The 15,089-nt window shown below is 47.9% G+C and overlaps 1 pseudogene across 1 annotated transcript in view; it reads right to left on the reverse strand.

The window, feature by feature from the left end:
* The window catches only part of LOC311188281 (HLA class I histocompatibility antigen, alpha chain G-like), a 678,711-nt pseudogene that overhangs the window by 3,603 nt on the left and 660,019 nt on the right, over positions 1 to 15,089 (reverse strand). Inside the window, exon 3 of the transcript in view lies at positions 10,606 to 11,081. The product of the transcript in view is annotated as an HLA class I histocompatibility antigen, alpha chain G-like (transcript). The remainder of the gene's footprint in view (positions 1 to 10,605; positions 11,082 to 15,089) is intronic.

Genomic DNA, 15,089 nt, shown 5'->3' on the forward strand with positions numbered 1-15,089 from the left:
GCTGGAGAAGGACAGACCTTGGGGCCCTCAAGAGACAACTCAGACCTGGAGGCCAGAAGGCCCTGGAGCCAGGGCTGCCCAGTCCTCAGGGGAATCCAGCTCAGACCCCATGTCAGGCCCAGGTGAGGGAGGCGTTGGGGACACAGACATTCACTTCAGCTGTTCGTGGTCTCAGGGGTTACTGTCCACATCCCTCCTCTAGTGGGCAAAGGACACTGGTGGGCAAAGGGGGAACAAAGATGATGGACACAGAACAGGAGACAGGAAAATCAACCACAGGGGAGCAGGAACAGGAGAGAGGCTAAGGGTGAGGTGAGGGATCTCGGCCTTCAGCCCTGCCCAGGTGAGCAAGTCCCAGGCCCCGGGAGGCAGAAGTGAGGCTGTGGGACAGGGGTCTGCCCAGGATGAAGCAGGCAGAATAGCTGGTGTGTGTGATATGTCTATGGAGATTCTGATCCTGGGGTGGTCTTGGGAGTGATTAGGAATGAGCACAACAGGAACTAAGCTAGTGAGGAAATAAGATAATTGTAATGCCAGGGGCAATAATCAATCCAACAAGGGAAAGTATACTGGTCTGTCACACAACTCAGCTGTGACTGGCTCTTACGAGTTCATAATGTTATAGGGCAGCCCTGATACAAAACGGGGTGCCTGACTGTGGGTCCTCACCCACGCACTTGAAAGGACTTATCAACGCTCTACTGCAGGCACACGTGAAAGGTTAATAAAAGGTTTATTTACAAGGGAAGGGGAAATGAGGAAATGTACAGCTCAGGGAGAAAAGTGGGAGACAAAGTTTTTAAATGAGTCCTACCCGATCCGCCGATCAGGAATCCCAAATGGCACTCTGAGAGCTGGCCGCGAGCCAGGAGCCATGAAGCCAGTAGGCGAGCAATAGCGAGCCACCCCAAGGCCCACGTGTTTCGTTTTTATACCCAACCTGGCTGCTTAACTCCACCCTCAAGTCCCAGCCACCCTCCCTTTGGTGGTGACGGGATTTGTCTTTCCCAATGTCCTGATGGCTTTGGTCTGGAGTGGGGGTGGAGTCCACAAAGCCCGTATGGGATTAGCTCAGGACATCCTTTCCCCCTAACAATTATGATGCAAACCCTAGATCCTGGGGTATATCTGAACAACCTGCCAGAGGGGACTCAGGGGGCAAATGCCTGTGCTGTGGATCTGAGGGGCCACCTTCAAGGCCTCCTTGCCACTTTGCCAGCTCTCAAGGCCTGGGCAAGAGGCTTGGGTGGTGTGGGCAGGGATTTCTCCAAGATGGGTACAAAAAATTTTAGTGTGAAGGAATAGAGAGCATGGTCTCAGGGGACCCTAGAAAGGCTGCCAGGAAGACAGTGACAAGCCTCCCTCACTCTTAAAAATACAAATTTGAGATATGTTCATCTAAAGGAATTGGTAAAAAACAGCGCTTGTTAATTTAATCAATAAGAATGTCTCAGTGTTTTCATAGATAGAATAACAACTTCTTGGGGCTCCATGGTGGCGCAAGGATTAAAGACAGCACTGTCTATGGCCAGCCTCTGCAGCACAAGTTCAATCCCCAGCTGGCCAGGGAGCAATCCACATGGTGCAGTGGACCTCTCCTGCCTTGCCTCTGCTCCCCTCAGCAGTGTGTTTTAGTAGATCTGCCTGTTCTGCTCCCCACTCTCTCTGGTGAATCCTCTCACCTCCCACACCTCTGTCCTCTACCCCAGCTCTTGGATGCATAAATAAATAAATCTTAAAAACCATAAAAAAATAACTACTTCTTAAAAACTAGCACACATGGCCAAAGTTTAAAAATGAGAATCAGTTCCTCCCTGATGATGCAAGGGGTTAAGACACAACCTATGAATTTTTTTTTTTTTTGTAGCCACTGCAGCACGAGTTCAATCCCCTTCCAGCCAGGGAGCAACCCACATGGCGCAGCAGACCTCTCCTGGCTCGCCTGCTGCTCCCTTTAGCAGTGCATTTCAGTCAGTCTGCCTGTTCTGTTCCCCGCTCTGTCTCTGGTGAATCCTCTCACCACCACCCCCCGACCCCACACCTCTGGCCTATACCCTAGTTCCTGCACGCATAAATAAATCTTTTTTAAAAATAATAAATTTAGAATAAAAAAATCTGTGTCTATCACTGTCTTATGCCTCTGGAGGGTTAATTATAAATGGTGCCTATAAAAAATCTAATAAAAAGTCCTCAATTTTGAGATCGTGATCTAAAATTTTGGTAATCAGAAACCAGTTCAAAACTTAATGGTTGAATTTGAAACATGCATGCCTTAAGGTTACAATATTGGGTATCAATGCTTTATGTTTCAATGTCTTTATTTTAAAAAGGAAATGCACAGTATTCAGAAAAAAAGAGCAATTAACTTAGTCTACATCAAAAAAGATAAGTTTACATTGTGATGATTATACCTAAATTTCTCTTGATAAGATGCTTTTCCAGGAAAAGTCCCAAGTGACTTCCTTCTTTCCCCTTGTCCTAGCAAAAATTTCAAGAGGACGTCTTTAGCCTCATGCGCAAGTTACTTAGCAGTACTGAGTTCCTCAAAGGTATGTAGGAAATGTATATGATATTAAGTCTCTCTGATTTTTCTTGGTTTTCATCAATCTATCTAGTGCTTGCCTAAGAAAGAAATTTGGTTTATGGGATTATTACAATGTGCAACTCTGGAATTAATTTAAAATTCCAGTCCTAAGAAAAACTAACAGCTACAATCGGTATCTCTCTCATAAATTAGTTATTTTATCGTTATTTAAATGGTGGCCAAATTTCACATAAACCTAAGGTTTTACTAAGTTTTACAATGAGAATTTGTTAAATAATTAAAATCACCTTCTCTAAAATCATTGAGCTTTCAGGTTTACTTTTTGCTTCTTATTAAAAGAAAACTAAAATTTAATGTCATGTCAACTAAAAAAATAAAACTAATTAAAATGTGTGTTTCTGTATAAGTTATCCAGGGCAACAGGGTGGTCCCCAGGAAAAGGGGAAGTTCCAGCCCCACCCAAGGGAAGGTGGAGTTGAGCAGGGAGGAGAAGAACCTGCAGAGACTAGAGAAGGAAGGAAGCAGGATGGAACCAGAGGGAGACCTGGAGGAGGCATATGGGCAGTGAAACACGTGAGGAAACTGCACTTGCCTTTTGGCCGTGGACTGGGTGGCAGTCCACTGGGTGACACAGATGTGGGTGAGAGACCCATGAGGAGGGGACAATGGCAGCTTTTACCTTGATTTTGCTCTTTTCCTTCCAGACTTGTGTGACTTTTTCTGATCCTTTTCTGTGGGTCCCTGCTGAAAGGTGTTTTAGACTTGGGGCAGATTTTTGGGTCTTGCTTCTGGCCAATCCCCTTTGGGTGGACTTTTACCCACGAGGGGACAGATAACTGTGGGTGCTTGACTTGGAAACTATATTCTTTGTCTTTTCTGTATACTTCTTTAATTGCATTAAAGTTCCTTTCCATTAAAGGTCTCCTATGTTTTGTCTTGATGTGGTGGATGGCAGAGCCTGTTTAGAGTAGGCAGGTTTGGGGGCTCTGAGGGCACCTTCTCCCTGCCCTGTAACACCAGTACAAAGGAATGACAGCATAACAGCTCTAAAAAAGACTTACAATCTAAAAACTAAAAACTCGGATGTCATAAAAGTAAATAAAGTGAGTTGTGTTAAGGAATGTATCTGAAATGGATTCAGTGAAGGTATTGGGAAACACTGAGTGTCAAAATAAAATGGCTAGCTTTAAAAAGAAATCCTATAAAAATAGGAAAGCAACAGAAAGTGTTGAAGATCTGAGAGAGGGCAGGGAGAGGGGCACCCTAGAAGCTCCAAACCTGCCTGCTCTAAATAAGTTCTGCCATCTGCTACATCAACATAAAATATGAGACTTTAATGAAAAGGAATTTTAATACAAATAGTAAACAATACAGGAAAGGCAAAGAATATAGTTTCTAAATCAAGCACCAAACATTACCCATCCCCTCATGGGTAAAAGTCCACACAAGCAGGATTGGCTTAAAGCGAGGCCTCAAAGCCTGCTCCAAGTCTAAAGCATCTTCCAGTGGGGACCCACAGAAAAGGATCAGAAACAACCAGACAAGTCTGGAAGGAAAAGAGCAAAATCAAAATCAAGACAATAACCACCACTGTCACCTCCCCACGAGTTTTACCCACATCTGTGTCACCCAGTCCACGACCAAAAGGCAAGAGCAGTTTCTTCACGTGTCTCTCTGCTCCATGTGCCTCCTCCAGGTCTCCTTCTGACTCCATCTTACTCCTTCCTTCCTCAGTCTCCTCTACAGCTTCTTCTCTCCCTGCTCAGCTCCACCATCCCTTGGGTGGGGCAGGGAACCTGGAACTTCCCCTTTACTGAGGACCACCCTGTCACAGTATCTGAAAAAAATGTTATGTGCTCAAATGACTTGCTATAGAAATATTTAAGTTTAGTATCAGTAGCATGCTTATGAAAAACCAAACTATTTTTCATCTGTAATAAGCACTCAAGTATCCTTAAACTGCTCTTACTAGTTTTGGTAACAAATTAAGGACTGTTCATGTCGTCTAAAATCTTGGTGCTTTTTTACCCTCAGGTTACATGAGAAAAAAATCTTTTCCTAACAGCATTGCTGAGCCTCGTCAAAGAAATAGCTTTAAAATGGGCAACTCCAAGTGCTGTCTGCAGCAACAGGACCCCTCATACTGCTGGCAGGATAGGATGACCCAGTCACTAGGGAGGGGGAGGATCTGACAGTTTCTTTTAAAGCCAGACACAGAATAACCATACAGTTTGTGAGCACTGTCCCTGCTATTTACCCCACTAATCCAAAAACTTGTATTTGCAAAGCAACAAAGAAAACCAAACCAAAAAATCCTGCATGGATTAAATGTTTATAGCAGAACCTGCACTAAGTGTGAGCTGCCATAGTGATTTCCTCCTGACAACAATAACTAAAGAAAGGAAAATAAAAGTGGATATTTGTACACTTGATGTGCTGATGGAGAACAGCCTCAAATGGAGGCCATTGTGCTGAGCAGCTCTGCTCACAGATGTCATCAGCAGAGGAAAGTTTGAGAAACTGTCTGTCAGAGGAACTAAGGAATTGCGATTGAAACTTCATGTGGTGTCCTGGGTGGGATGTGGGAGCATGAAAAGAGCATTAGGAAAATTAATGATCCAAATACAGCGCAGAGTTTAGTGAAAGTGCATCAGTATTGCTTCCTTAGCTGCTCAAATGCACTGTGGTCACATGGGATGTTAATAATTTGGAAACGAAGTGGGTTGTATAGGAACTCTACTACCTTTGCCACTTTTCTGTAAATCTAACAGTATTTTTTTAAATGTTGTTTGAAATTAAATTTTAAATTAAAATAACATTTTAAAAAATAGCCCTCAAAAAAGTTATAGGTTGTAGAAGAAAAATGATGAACTTCCCAGTTTTCCAGGTATTGCTTTCAAGGGACTGGAGAGAGGGGTTCTGGGGAGAAAAGCTGGAAACCTCACAACCAGGGCGGGCTCCGGAGTCTCCTCTCCTCTGAGCCCTGCTTCTCTGACTCCTCACAGAGCATCTCACCCCCAGGACGCCGCCCTCCAGCACCCCCAACTCTGCCCACCTCAGCCCCCGCCCCGTCCTGGCGGCGCCACCAGAATCCGGAGCAGCGCGGCAGCGCCCCCGTGTGGCCACAGGGCTGAGCACAGGAGCCCAGAGCCGCCCTTTCTCCTGCTCAGCCAGGCCCTCCCCAGGCTCCCTGGGCCCCCAGGGGCAGGACAGGTCCACTGTCAGGTTATGGGTCCTCAAATTGACCACCTGGTGGGTAACTATGGGTACAGGCCTCAGGGAAGAGCCAGGTGTCTAGGTCATAGCAGTTGCTCTCCCAGTTCTGGGTCCCCAAATTATACAGTTCCCTCAATCTCTTTGGATGGGAACTTGGACTCCAGAGTCCCTGTTATCTGTTCCTGCTTCCAGGGATGAAAGTGCCTCTTCCTGAGCATCAGCCCCAAATTCTCCATCATAGGGTGAGGGGAGGGGCCAAAAAACAGACACTCAGGCTCTGTTCTAGACCTTCTGAGTCTTCATGAGTGTCCAGGTGACTCCTGTGCTCACTGAAGTGGGGGCTCCCTGGGCTCCATGTCTTCTCCATGTGGGGTCAGACTGTGCAGTTGGCTCTGGGGGGCATCTGCTCAGATTGCTCATCACTGTGGAATCTGGAGTTCAATTCTGCTCCTTTCTCTTGCATAGTCATCACTTTCTAGGTGCCCCTTACATGCTCAAGACTTTGCATATGATTTATATCACATCAACTCCCAGATCTATTTCTTACCTCAGACATTTCACCCGTGCCCCGGACTTGTCTGTCCAATTGCCAACATCACTTTCAATTCTAATAGATCTGATCCAACTTTCCTAAATTGAATGACTAGGATGCCCACATATGGGTCTTTTGGGGTCTTCCCCATGTCACTGAGGCTCCACCTCTCTGCCTGCACAGTCTGAGACACTGAGTGTCATCCTTGACCCCTTTCTCACAGCCCAGCTTAGGAAACAATGTAAAGTCCATGTCTGCATATGTACAGTCCTGTCACTGCCTATTATTTCCCTGCTCACCCCCAATGAGCCACCAACCTCTCTGTCCAGGGACCTGCACTGGTTTCCTCCATTTCTCTTCCCACCTCTCACCCTTCCATGCTGCACAGCAGCCAGACTGAGGCTACCAGAGAGAAGTCCCACAGGTGTGTATCTGTTCAGGTCTTGTCGCCCCACATCTTACTCAGAGAGTCAAACCCTCCCAACATCCTCAGGCCTGAATGACCCAGGTGCACAGAGACCCCATCTCAATTGGCCTCTGCTCCAGCCCTTGGCTTCCTTGCTCATGTCAGTCACACAGACACATTCCTGCTCAGGCATCTGCAAGGAGGTTGTCCTGCCTGGACTGAACTTCCCTGCACATCACATCCCTATGGGCAACATGTCCATCAGACGTTTTCTCAAAGGTCACTTCATTGAGACCCACACTGACCACGCTGGGAAAAAAAAAACATCCTGTAGCCTTCCCACACCCCTTACCCACTTCTAACCAGACATGCATGATTTACTGTCTGATCTTCTGTCACACAGTCCCCAATCTCCCCTCCCCACTAGGAACAGTCCACAAGTTGTGCATGTTTTTAGATCACTGAGGTTTCCTAGAAGCATAAACAGTCAGTCACACATCTTGTGCAACAGTTACCAGTTGTGTCATGAGTGTAGAGCACCTCCCTGTTCTAGAGACTGTGCCTTTACTAATGTGGCACATTACACAGGTTTATTTCTTTTGAAAGGGGTTCCTAGGGTTTATTTTTAGATTTATATATTTTTGTGTAGAAGAACTGGGGTGTAGGTCAGAAGCACATGTGTGGGCTTGGCAAGAGGATTCACCAGACACAGAGTGGGGAGCAGAACATGTGGACTGACTGAAATACACTGCTAAGGGGAGTGGCGGGCGAAACAGGAGAGGTCTTCTGCGCCATATGTGGGTTAGCTCCCTGGCTGGGGATAGAACTCTGGTGTAGAGGTGATAGCACTGAGACTTAACCCCTGGGCCACCGGGGAGGCCCAGGTTCCTAGGCTTATGGGTCCTATTTTTCAGCCAACTCTGAAGGTAACTGACTCCATCAACCCATGGGTCTTGATTAGCACCAGCACTGGGGTTACTACATTGAAGGGCAGGGCTACAGGGAGTGGCTGTAGAGAAAAATAGAAATCTATCAGGAACTTATCTAAATCCATCAGGAAATTATCAAATCCTTGTCTCTAGTAAGACCAGGATTTTGTTGGAAAAGATGGAAAGAACAATCTGGAAAAAAGTCCTAAATGAGGCCAAAAATCAGATGAGTCTGGAAATTCATCTCACCAGACTCCTGTGTGCAAGGGAACACCCTGGGCCTTGTGGGGACAATGACAGATGCTCCAGCTGCTGTCAGAGACAGGGACCCAGAGGACACGAGGCCTGGTCTCCAACATCTAGGAGAACAGGCATAAAGAAAAAAAAAACAAAGCAGCAAATAGGAATCCATAGAAAAGCTAGACCCTGAGCTGAGCCTGGGCTGACCTGGCCACACAAGCACTCCCTGCCCAGATATGACAGCACAAGGCCAGGTGGGGTCTGAGCCCCTGTGATCACAGGCCCTGCTGGGACAGGTGCTCCGAAGGACAAGGACAAAGGAGAAGAGATACGACCCCTGAGGAGTGGCCATGTCAAAGCCCACGATGCACTGAGCACAGACTGGACACAGGCCCTGTCCCCCTCGGCCCCTCACAACCTCTCCCGCCCCCACCTGCGCAGACTCAGCACAACAAACACATGATTCTGGAAGGTTTCCCATTCATTTCATCTCAAATTTTGGGAATCATTTTTATTAGGCCCCCAAATCCATCAGGCAAGCTTACAAAGAGTAATTTCAGAACTCAATTATTATTTTAAAAGGGAAGTAGTTACTATTCTTGAGGAAAACACAAAGACAGGGGTAGACGCGAACTAAGCTGCCTCTACTGGAGCAGGAAAGTCATCAAGGAGAGAACAGGTCAGTGTGGGGAGGGGTCGGGTGGGCAGGGCTGGGCCAGTCTCCCCACCTCCTCATGTTATCTCATAAGAACAGAGACACATTCTGCTGCCTTCTGGAGCAAAGAAAACCAGAAGATCTTGAAGTTACAAAGTGGGGATGAGAAGAAATCCTGCATCATTCAGCCCCGACAAGGCAACTGGCTCACACTGCGAAGGAAAAGGATAATAAAAAAATTCAAAGAAACATATACGTGTCAACATTCTCAGTAATCCACCGCATCCTCAGAATGTCCCCCTCACAGCTTCCCCACAACCTGGTCCCATCCTCTCTGCCCCAGCCCCTCCTACTACAGGACTCCAGGGTCTCACATTTAGGGGCTGAGAGACACATGAGGGCCCTGGGCACTGTCACTGCCAAGAGCAAAACAGAACCTGGTCAGAGTCGCCGAGATGAGACCACAGAAGGGACTGATGGGGGTGACCCTCCCCCCGACATGGGCTCCATCTACACTGGTTCCAAGCATTCAGGGAACAAACCCTTGATCCACACTTACCTGTAGCCTGAGTGTAGCTTCCTCCTTATCCTCCTGTGGGAAGAAGAATCATGTGAGACCAGGAAGGAGTCAGGTTATGACATCCTAAAGGTATCTCCAAGTCTAGACTACAGGGATGTTTCCAGAACTGTGAGTGGTGACTTAGGGCAAGAACAGGAAGTATGAAGAAAGCAGAAGAGAGGGGACTGGATCAACTACCTCCTGGGTCTGCCCTCAGCAGGGACCTTCCCCTCTTCCATTTGCTGGAATCAAGGCCCCAGCATGAGAATTATCAAGGTGAACTACGCAATTCATTTTCAAAAATGCTTTACAAAAGAGAGTTAGCAATCAGTTCCAGACCAGGCAACACAAGTTTGTGTATGGTACTTACCTATTACTAGGGTTGGCAAGTTCTCCCTGTGGCCCGAAAGCCCCCAGTGGACAAGATCTCCCCACTCCCTTCCCTACCTGAGAGCTTCTTCCTCCACCTCACAGCTGCAGCCACCGCAGCTCCAGTGAGCACAGCCAAGGAGAACCAGGCCAGCAATGATGCCCACTGTGGGGTTGGTGGAGTAAGTTTGGATGGTGGCCTGAGGAGGGGGCACTGGAAGGGAAGGGAAGGGGAGACCCTGAGCTCCAGGCCTCCATGTGATGCTCTGAAGGTCTCCAGAAGGGCTCCTGATGCCCCTGAGAAGCTCTGTGCCCACGTTCCCTCCTTACCCCAAGACAGGCCTCTGGGTTCCAGCAGCCCCTCATGCTGCACATGGCACGTGTATCTCTGCTTCTCTCCAGAAGGCACCTCCACAGCCACCCACTCCTGGAAGTTTCTGTCCCCCGCAGGCCTGGTCTCCACCAGCTGTGTCCTGGGTCAGGTTCTCCCCATCTAGCTGCCAGGTCAGGTGATCTCTGTAGGGTAGAAGCCCAGGGCCCAGCACCTCAGGGTGACCTTCTGGTCTGAGAAGTGATGGTGGGTCATGTGTATCTTTGGGGGATCTGAGGAGAAGGGTGAGAATTCCACACTTTGAGTTTTTCTCTCATGTGCCAGAAAAACCCTCATGTAACCATCCTCAGAATGGACAGGGCAATGGGTTTGGAAAGAGGAAGCACAAAATCTAGAAAGCAGCCTGGCCTGGGGAGTCAGGCATTATATTTATTCCTTAGAAAGTTCTAGAATTAGGGAGACAACTTTGTGTAGGAGGACACAGTTCTCTAAGGAGGAGAGATACCTTAGTTCCCAGGTATCTAGGGGGGAGTCAGATCTGAAAAATGTCCTCTGACCAATCACAAGACCCTGAGGGGAAAACTGATGGTTCCCAAGAGGGCTGGTGGGTCAAAAGAATCCGGTGAAGGACGAGTTCAGGCTCAGGTTCAGGAGAGACTGGATTCCTTAACTGTTCTGAGGAAAAGTGGGGTCCTCTGGGGAGTAAGGAAACCCAGGGGGCTCCTCCTCCCCTGACCAGAGAGGGGGCGCTGCTGTGACCCTGACTCCACCCTCCCCGCGGTGCCGGCCTGAGGGGGGTGGGAGACCTCGTGGCCCCTCTTACCTGAGCGCTGCAGCGTCTCCTTCCAGTTCTCCAGGTACCTGCGCAGCCACTGCACGCACCTGCCCTCCAGGTAGTTCCTCCGCCTCCCTGGCCGCCTCCCACTTGCGCCTGGAGATCTGCGCGGCCGTGTCCGCCGCGGTCCAGGAGCGCAGGTCCCGGTTCAGGGCCAGGTAATCGGCGCCGTCGTAGGCGACCTGACGGTACCCGCGGAGGAGGCGCCCGTCGGGCCCCACGTCGCAGCCAGACATCCCCTGGAGGGTGTGAGAGCCTGTCCCCGCCCCGTCACCCCGCGTCACCCCGCGGTCACCCCGCCCGCCCCCGCCGGGAATAAACCGAAACTGACGCGGGAACCCCGCGGGGAACGTCCCGGGGCTCGGGTCGAGGGTCCGGCGGGTCCCCCTGTCTGGGGGACTCTCGGGCCGGGGTCTGGGTTCCCGCCCGCCCGCGGGGGTGGGGTCGTGAGCGCCCGGGGCCCGCCCCGCTCACCGGCCGCGCTCTGGTTGTAGTAGCCGCGCAGGGCGCGCAGGTTCACTCAGAATATCTGCGCGCTGCCCTTTGTTGTCCTAGTCTCCAGCCCGATATTTATTTATTATTTTTTTTAATGTATTCTTTTTTTTTTTTTTAAGATTTATTTATTTATTTATTTATACAAGCACTGGGTACAGTCAGAAGCGCGGGAGGGTGAGAGAATTCACCAGAGCCAGAGCGGGGAGCAGAGCAGGCAGAAGGACAGAAGTACACTGCTGAGGGGAGCAGTGGGCGTCCAGCCCGATATTTAATGAAAATAATCAGAGTCATGTGTGGATCTTTACAGTCATGTGTGGATCTTTTAGCTTTATTTGTGTAATTATTTTTCTTCTGTGTCTCACTAGAGGAATGTCAGATTGTCATATTTTCTCCTGCATTTACTCTTTGCTTTGGTTGGTCAATGAAAAGCTACACAGCCTCTCTGAAATAGTTGAAAATAGCCTTTTAACTACCTTTCAGATAATTGTGAATATTCAATTTGTTCCACTTCTACAGTAAATTGAAACTATACAAGTGGTGGTTTCTCAAATGTTATTTGCAAAGTGAGTGGTAGAACAGTATCACTGAATGTTTTCTATCTTGTTACATTAATTCCATAGGCCTCCATTGATTATAAATCTTGAACCAATACATGATTTTAAAAAGTGATGCATTGTTTTGCCAGGTTATATGATCTTTATGTTAATAATTCAAGAATCAAATTTTGAAAATCATACATGTTTTATGTTCCAAAGATCCCCAAAGTAAAGTAAGTGGCTGCTGGAAGTTGTCAAGTTTACAGTGATGGGACACAACTTTTCACTATTTGGTCTTCACTTGGAGCTTGTACTTTATCAAGGCAGTTAATTGCTATCATTTATCAACTGTCAGTTGATTCTCGTAAAGGGACAGCTTAAATACTGATAGTTTGTCATTCATCTCTTCTAGTAAAGATGGTAGTGCCCTCCCCCTTCCCCCCCCCAATAAAAAATTCTAATTCACTTGATACCAATTGGTTTCCTTGGGACATAGCACTTCGTATTGTAGCACAAGTGACTTACATGTGCTCTATGTCATCAGAAACTGGGTTTACTTTGTGTCCAGATTCTTTCTCTCAGGCTTAGAGGATGCTCGCTGCTTTCCTGAGCCTCCCTGTCCAGGGCCCCACAGCTCTTCACACTGGAAAGGGTGGTCTATGCCCACGTCCTGCTCCCTCCTTCCTGCCCCCTCCTGTGCAGCCCTTCTCCTCTGGGCTCAGGTGCTGGACCTGCCTGTGGGAGGCTGACAATGATGAGTCATCTCCACACTTGAGGCCTCATTTCAATACTTTTCTGTTTCCCATTGTTAACAACACATGACAGTGTTTTTTACTCCCTCCTGGTCTGAAAGTGCTTTGTTTGTAACATTTTGTATTGTTTATAGTGAACACAGATTATATCCTAAGGACTGTACTATATAAATATGTGTGTATACGCACACACACACACATCATAGGCGAATAAAGCAGGTCTTCCCCTGTGGTGGTCAGGCTCAGCACAGGGCTGAAGGGCTGGGCTTCCTGTCTGCTCTGGGCAGGGCCCTCACAGCCCTTCCTCCCTCCTCAGGAGGCTGCTCTCTGTGGGGCCCACGCAGGGTCTTGCTCTTCTCTTCTGGTTGTGGCTGTTTATTACTATATTGTCAGTTCTAATGCTTTTAAGAAGATAGTTTTGTATCTCACATGTATCTCACATTTTTAGCTCTTTTTAGTGGGAAGGTGTGTCCATCCACCCAACCCTAGAGCTGAGGGTCAGAGCCTGAGAACACGTGACTGAGGGGGATCTGCCAAGTGTTTCATACTGTCAGGGATTGTTGTGTAATTTATTTTTGATAATAAATGATTTTGATGATTACTAATATGTGTTATTCACACACACAGAGGATTCATAAATACTCAAGAACATAAACAAATACAGGGTCTCCCTATTGGCGCAAGGGGTTGAGACACAACCTATGAAGCTGTTCACAGCCACTGCAGTACGAGTTCGATCCCCAACCAGGGAGCTACCCACATGGCGCAGCAGACCTCTCCGGTTATGCCCGCTGCTCCCCTCAGCTGTGTATTTCTGCCCATCTGCCTGTTCTGTCCCCCACTCTGTCTCTGGTGAATCCTCTCACCCACCACACCTCTGGCCTGTACCCCAGTTCTTGTATGCATAAATAAATCAATCTTTTAAAAAAAAAACACATGCATAAATACATAAGTCACATCATCCTCAGTCAACCAAGTCTCCTCTTCTCTGAACCCACTGCAGTCAGCAACTTCTCATTTCTCTTCCCAGAAAAGTCTATGTATGCATTAATGTGAGTGTTACGTCTGTAAAAGAGCTTGGGTCACAGACAAGGAGAAAATATTTGCAAAATATGACTCTAATATAATATGTGCTTTAGAATATGCATGGGACCCTTAAACTTCAATAAGTAACTTTTTAAATTGAGCAAACTCTGAACAGTTTCCAAGGACGCTATATTGACAGCAGCTAGGCATATGAACAGAAACTCAACGTAATATGAGGAAAGACATATATAAATGCAAGTGCCAATTAAAGCAACAAGGACATGCAATATACACCTATTATATGGCCTAAATCCAAATCTAGTACAGCAGCCCCCTTTATCCACATGGGATGTATTCCAAGACCCCCAGTGGATACCAGAACCAATAGTGTGGAGCCCTCTATACATGAAGATTTCCCTGCACAGACATACATATGATACATTTCCTATTTAAATTAGGCACCGTGTGATTAAGAACAATAACTTTAAAACAGTCAAAATCACAGCAATGCACTGTAATAAAATTTATGTGAATGGGATCTCTCTCTAAATATCTTATTATGAAAAAACTTTGAACCTAGGATAATTTTGGGAAACTGAAGCCTTGGAAAGTGAAGCTTCAGCCAGAGGAGCCTCAGGAGACACGACTGGGACATAATGTGACATCAGGATGGGAGCCTGGAGAAATCAAAAGAAACACTAATGACATCCAAGTCAAGTATGGGGATTATTCATAATGTGACTATTGCTTCATTGGCTGTACAGATAAGACAGAGATGTCCATGTTAACAGAATAGGGGTGTGGGATATACAGGAATCTTGTGCCAATTTTTACATAAATTAAATTATTTAAAAATAAAAACATTAAAATTGCCCTCAGGAAAGGCACGGGGAGTGGAAGGGAAAATCATCTGCTTGCAGTCTCCAGGGTGTGGTCATTAAGGGACTGGGAGAGGCTGTGGGGAGAGAAGATGGCACCTCAGACCCAGGCAGCTCCAGAGCCTCCTCTCCTCTCCCCCACTCCCCCCACCCCAGCCTGGTGCCAGGGTTGCTCACGGGGGCATCATTACCCCCCCCCCCAGTGATGCTCAGCCCCAGCTCACCCTCTCAGCTTGAGTCACACACACCACCCAGCCTCTCCCCTGGCTGCCAGACTAGGACAGCGCCGCAGCGCCCCCGTGTGGCCACGGGGCTGAGGACAGAGTCGAGAATCCTGTGATCTCCCAGGTTCTCAGGATCTCCCAGGACAGGGCTGTGCCCACAATGGAGAGCCCCATACAGCTTCAGGTTCTGTGTCTGACCTGTTTCCGAATACACGCTGACATGATGGTCCCTCTCCACCAATCACCACAGACTTTGGTTCAGGCAGGAGCCGATCTCCAGGCCATAACCGCTAGATCTAAAGACCAGGTTGGGACCCACAAACATAACAGGTGCCCTCAGTCTCCTGGGATGAGACCTTGACCCCAGAGTCCCTGTCACTTGTTCCAGCTGCTGACTCCAGGGATAAAGCCTCCTTCTCCAGGGAATCAACACTAATCCCTCCATCCCTAGGCTGGGCTGGAAGAGGGTAAGGAGGAGAGACCCCCAGGGTCATGGGCTAAGAAGAGGGGAGGCTCCTGGAGGAGTGAGGAGAGAAGGAAATAGGGGCTTTAGGGAAGGGA

Source organism: Talpa europaea, assembly GCF_964194135.1.
Source record: "Talpa europaea genome assembly, chromosome: 2".
In the NCBI taxonomy this organism is placed as follows: domain Eukaryota; kingdom Metazoa; phylum Chordata; class Mammalia; order Eulipotyphla; family Talpidae; genus Talpa; species Talpa europaea.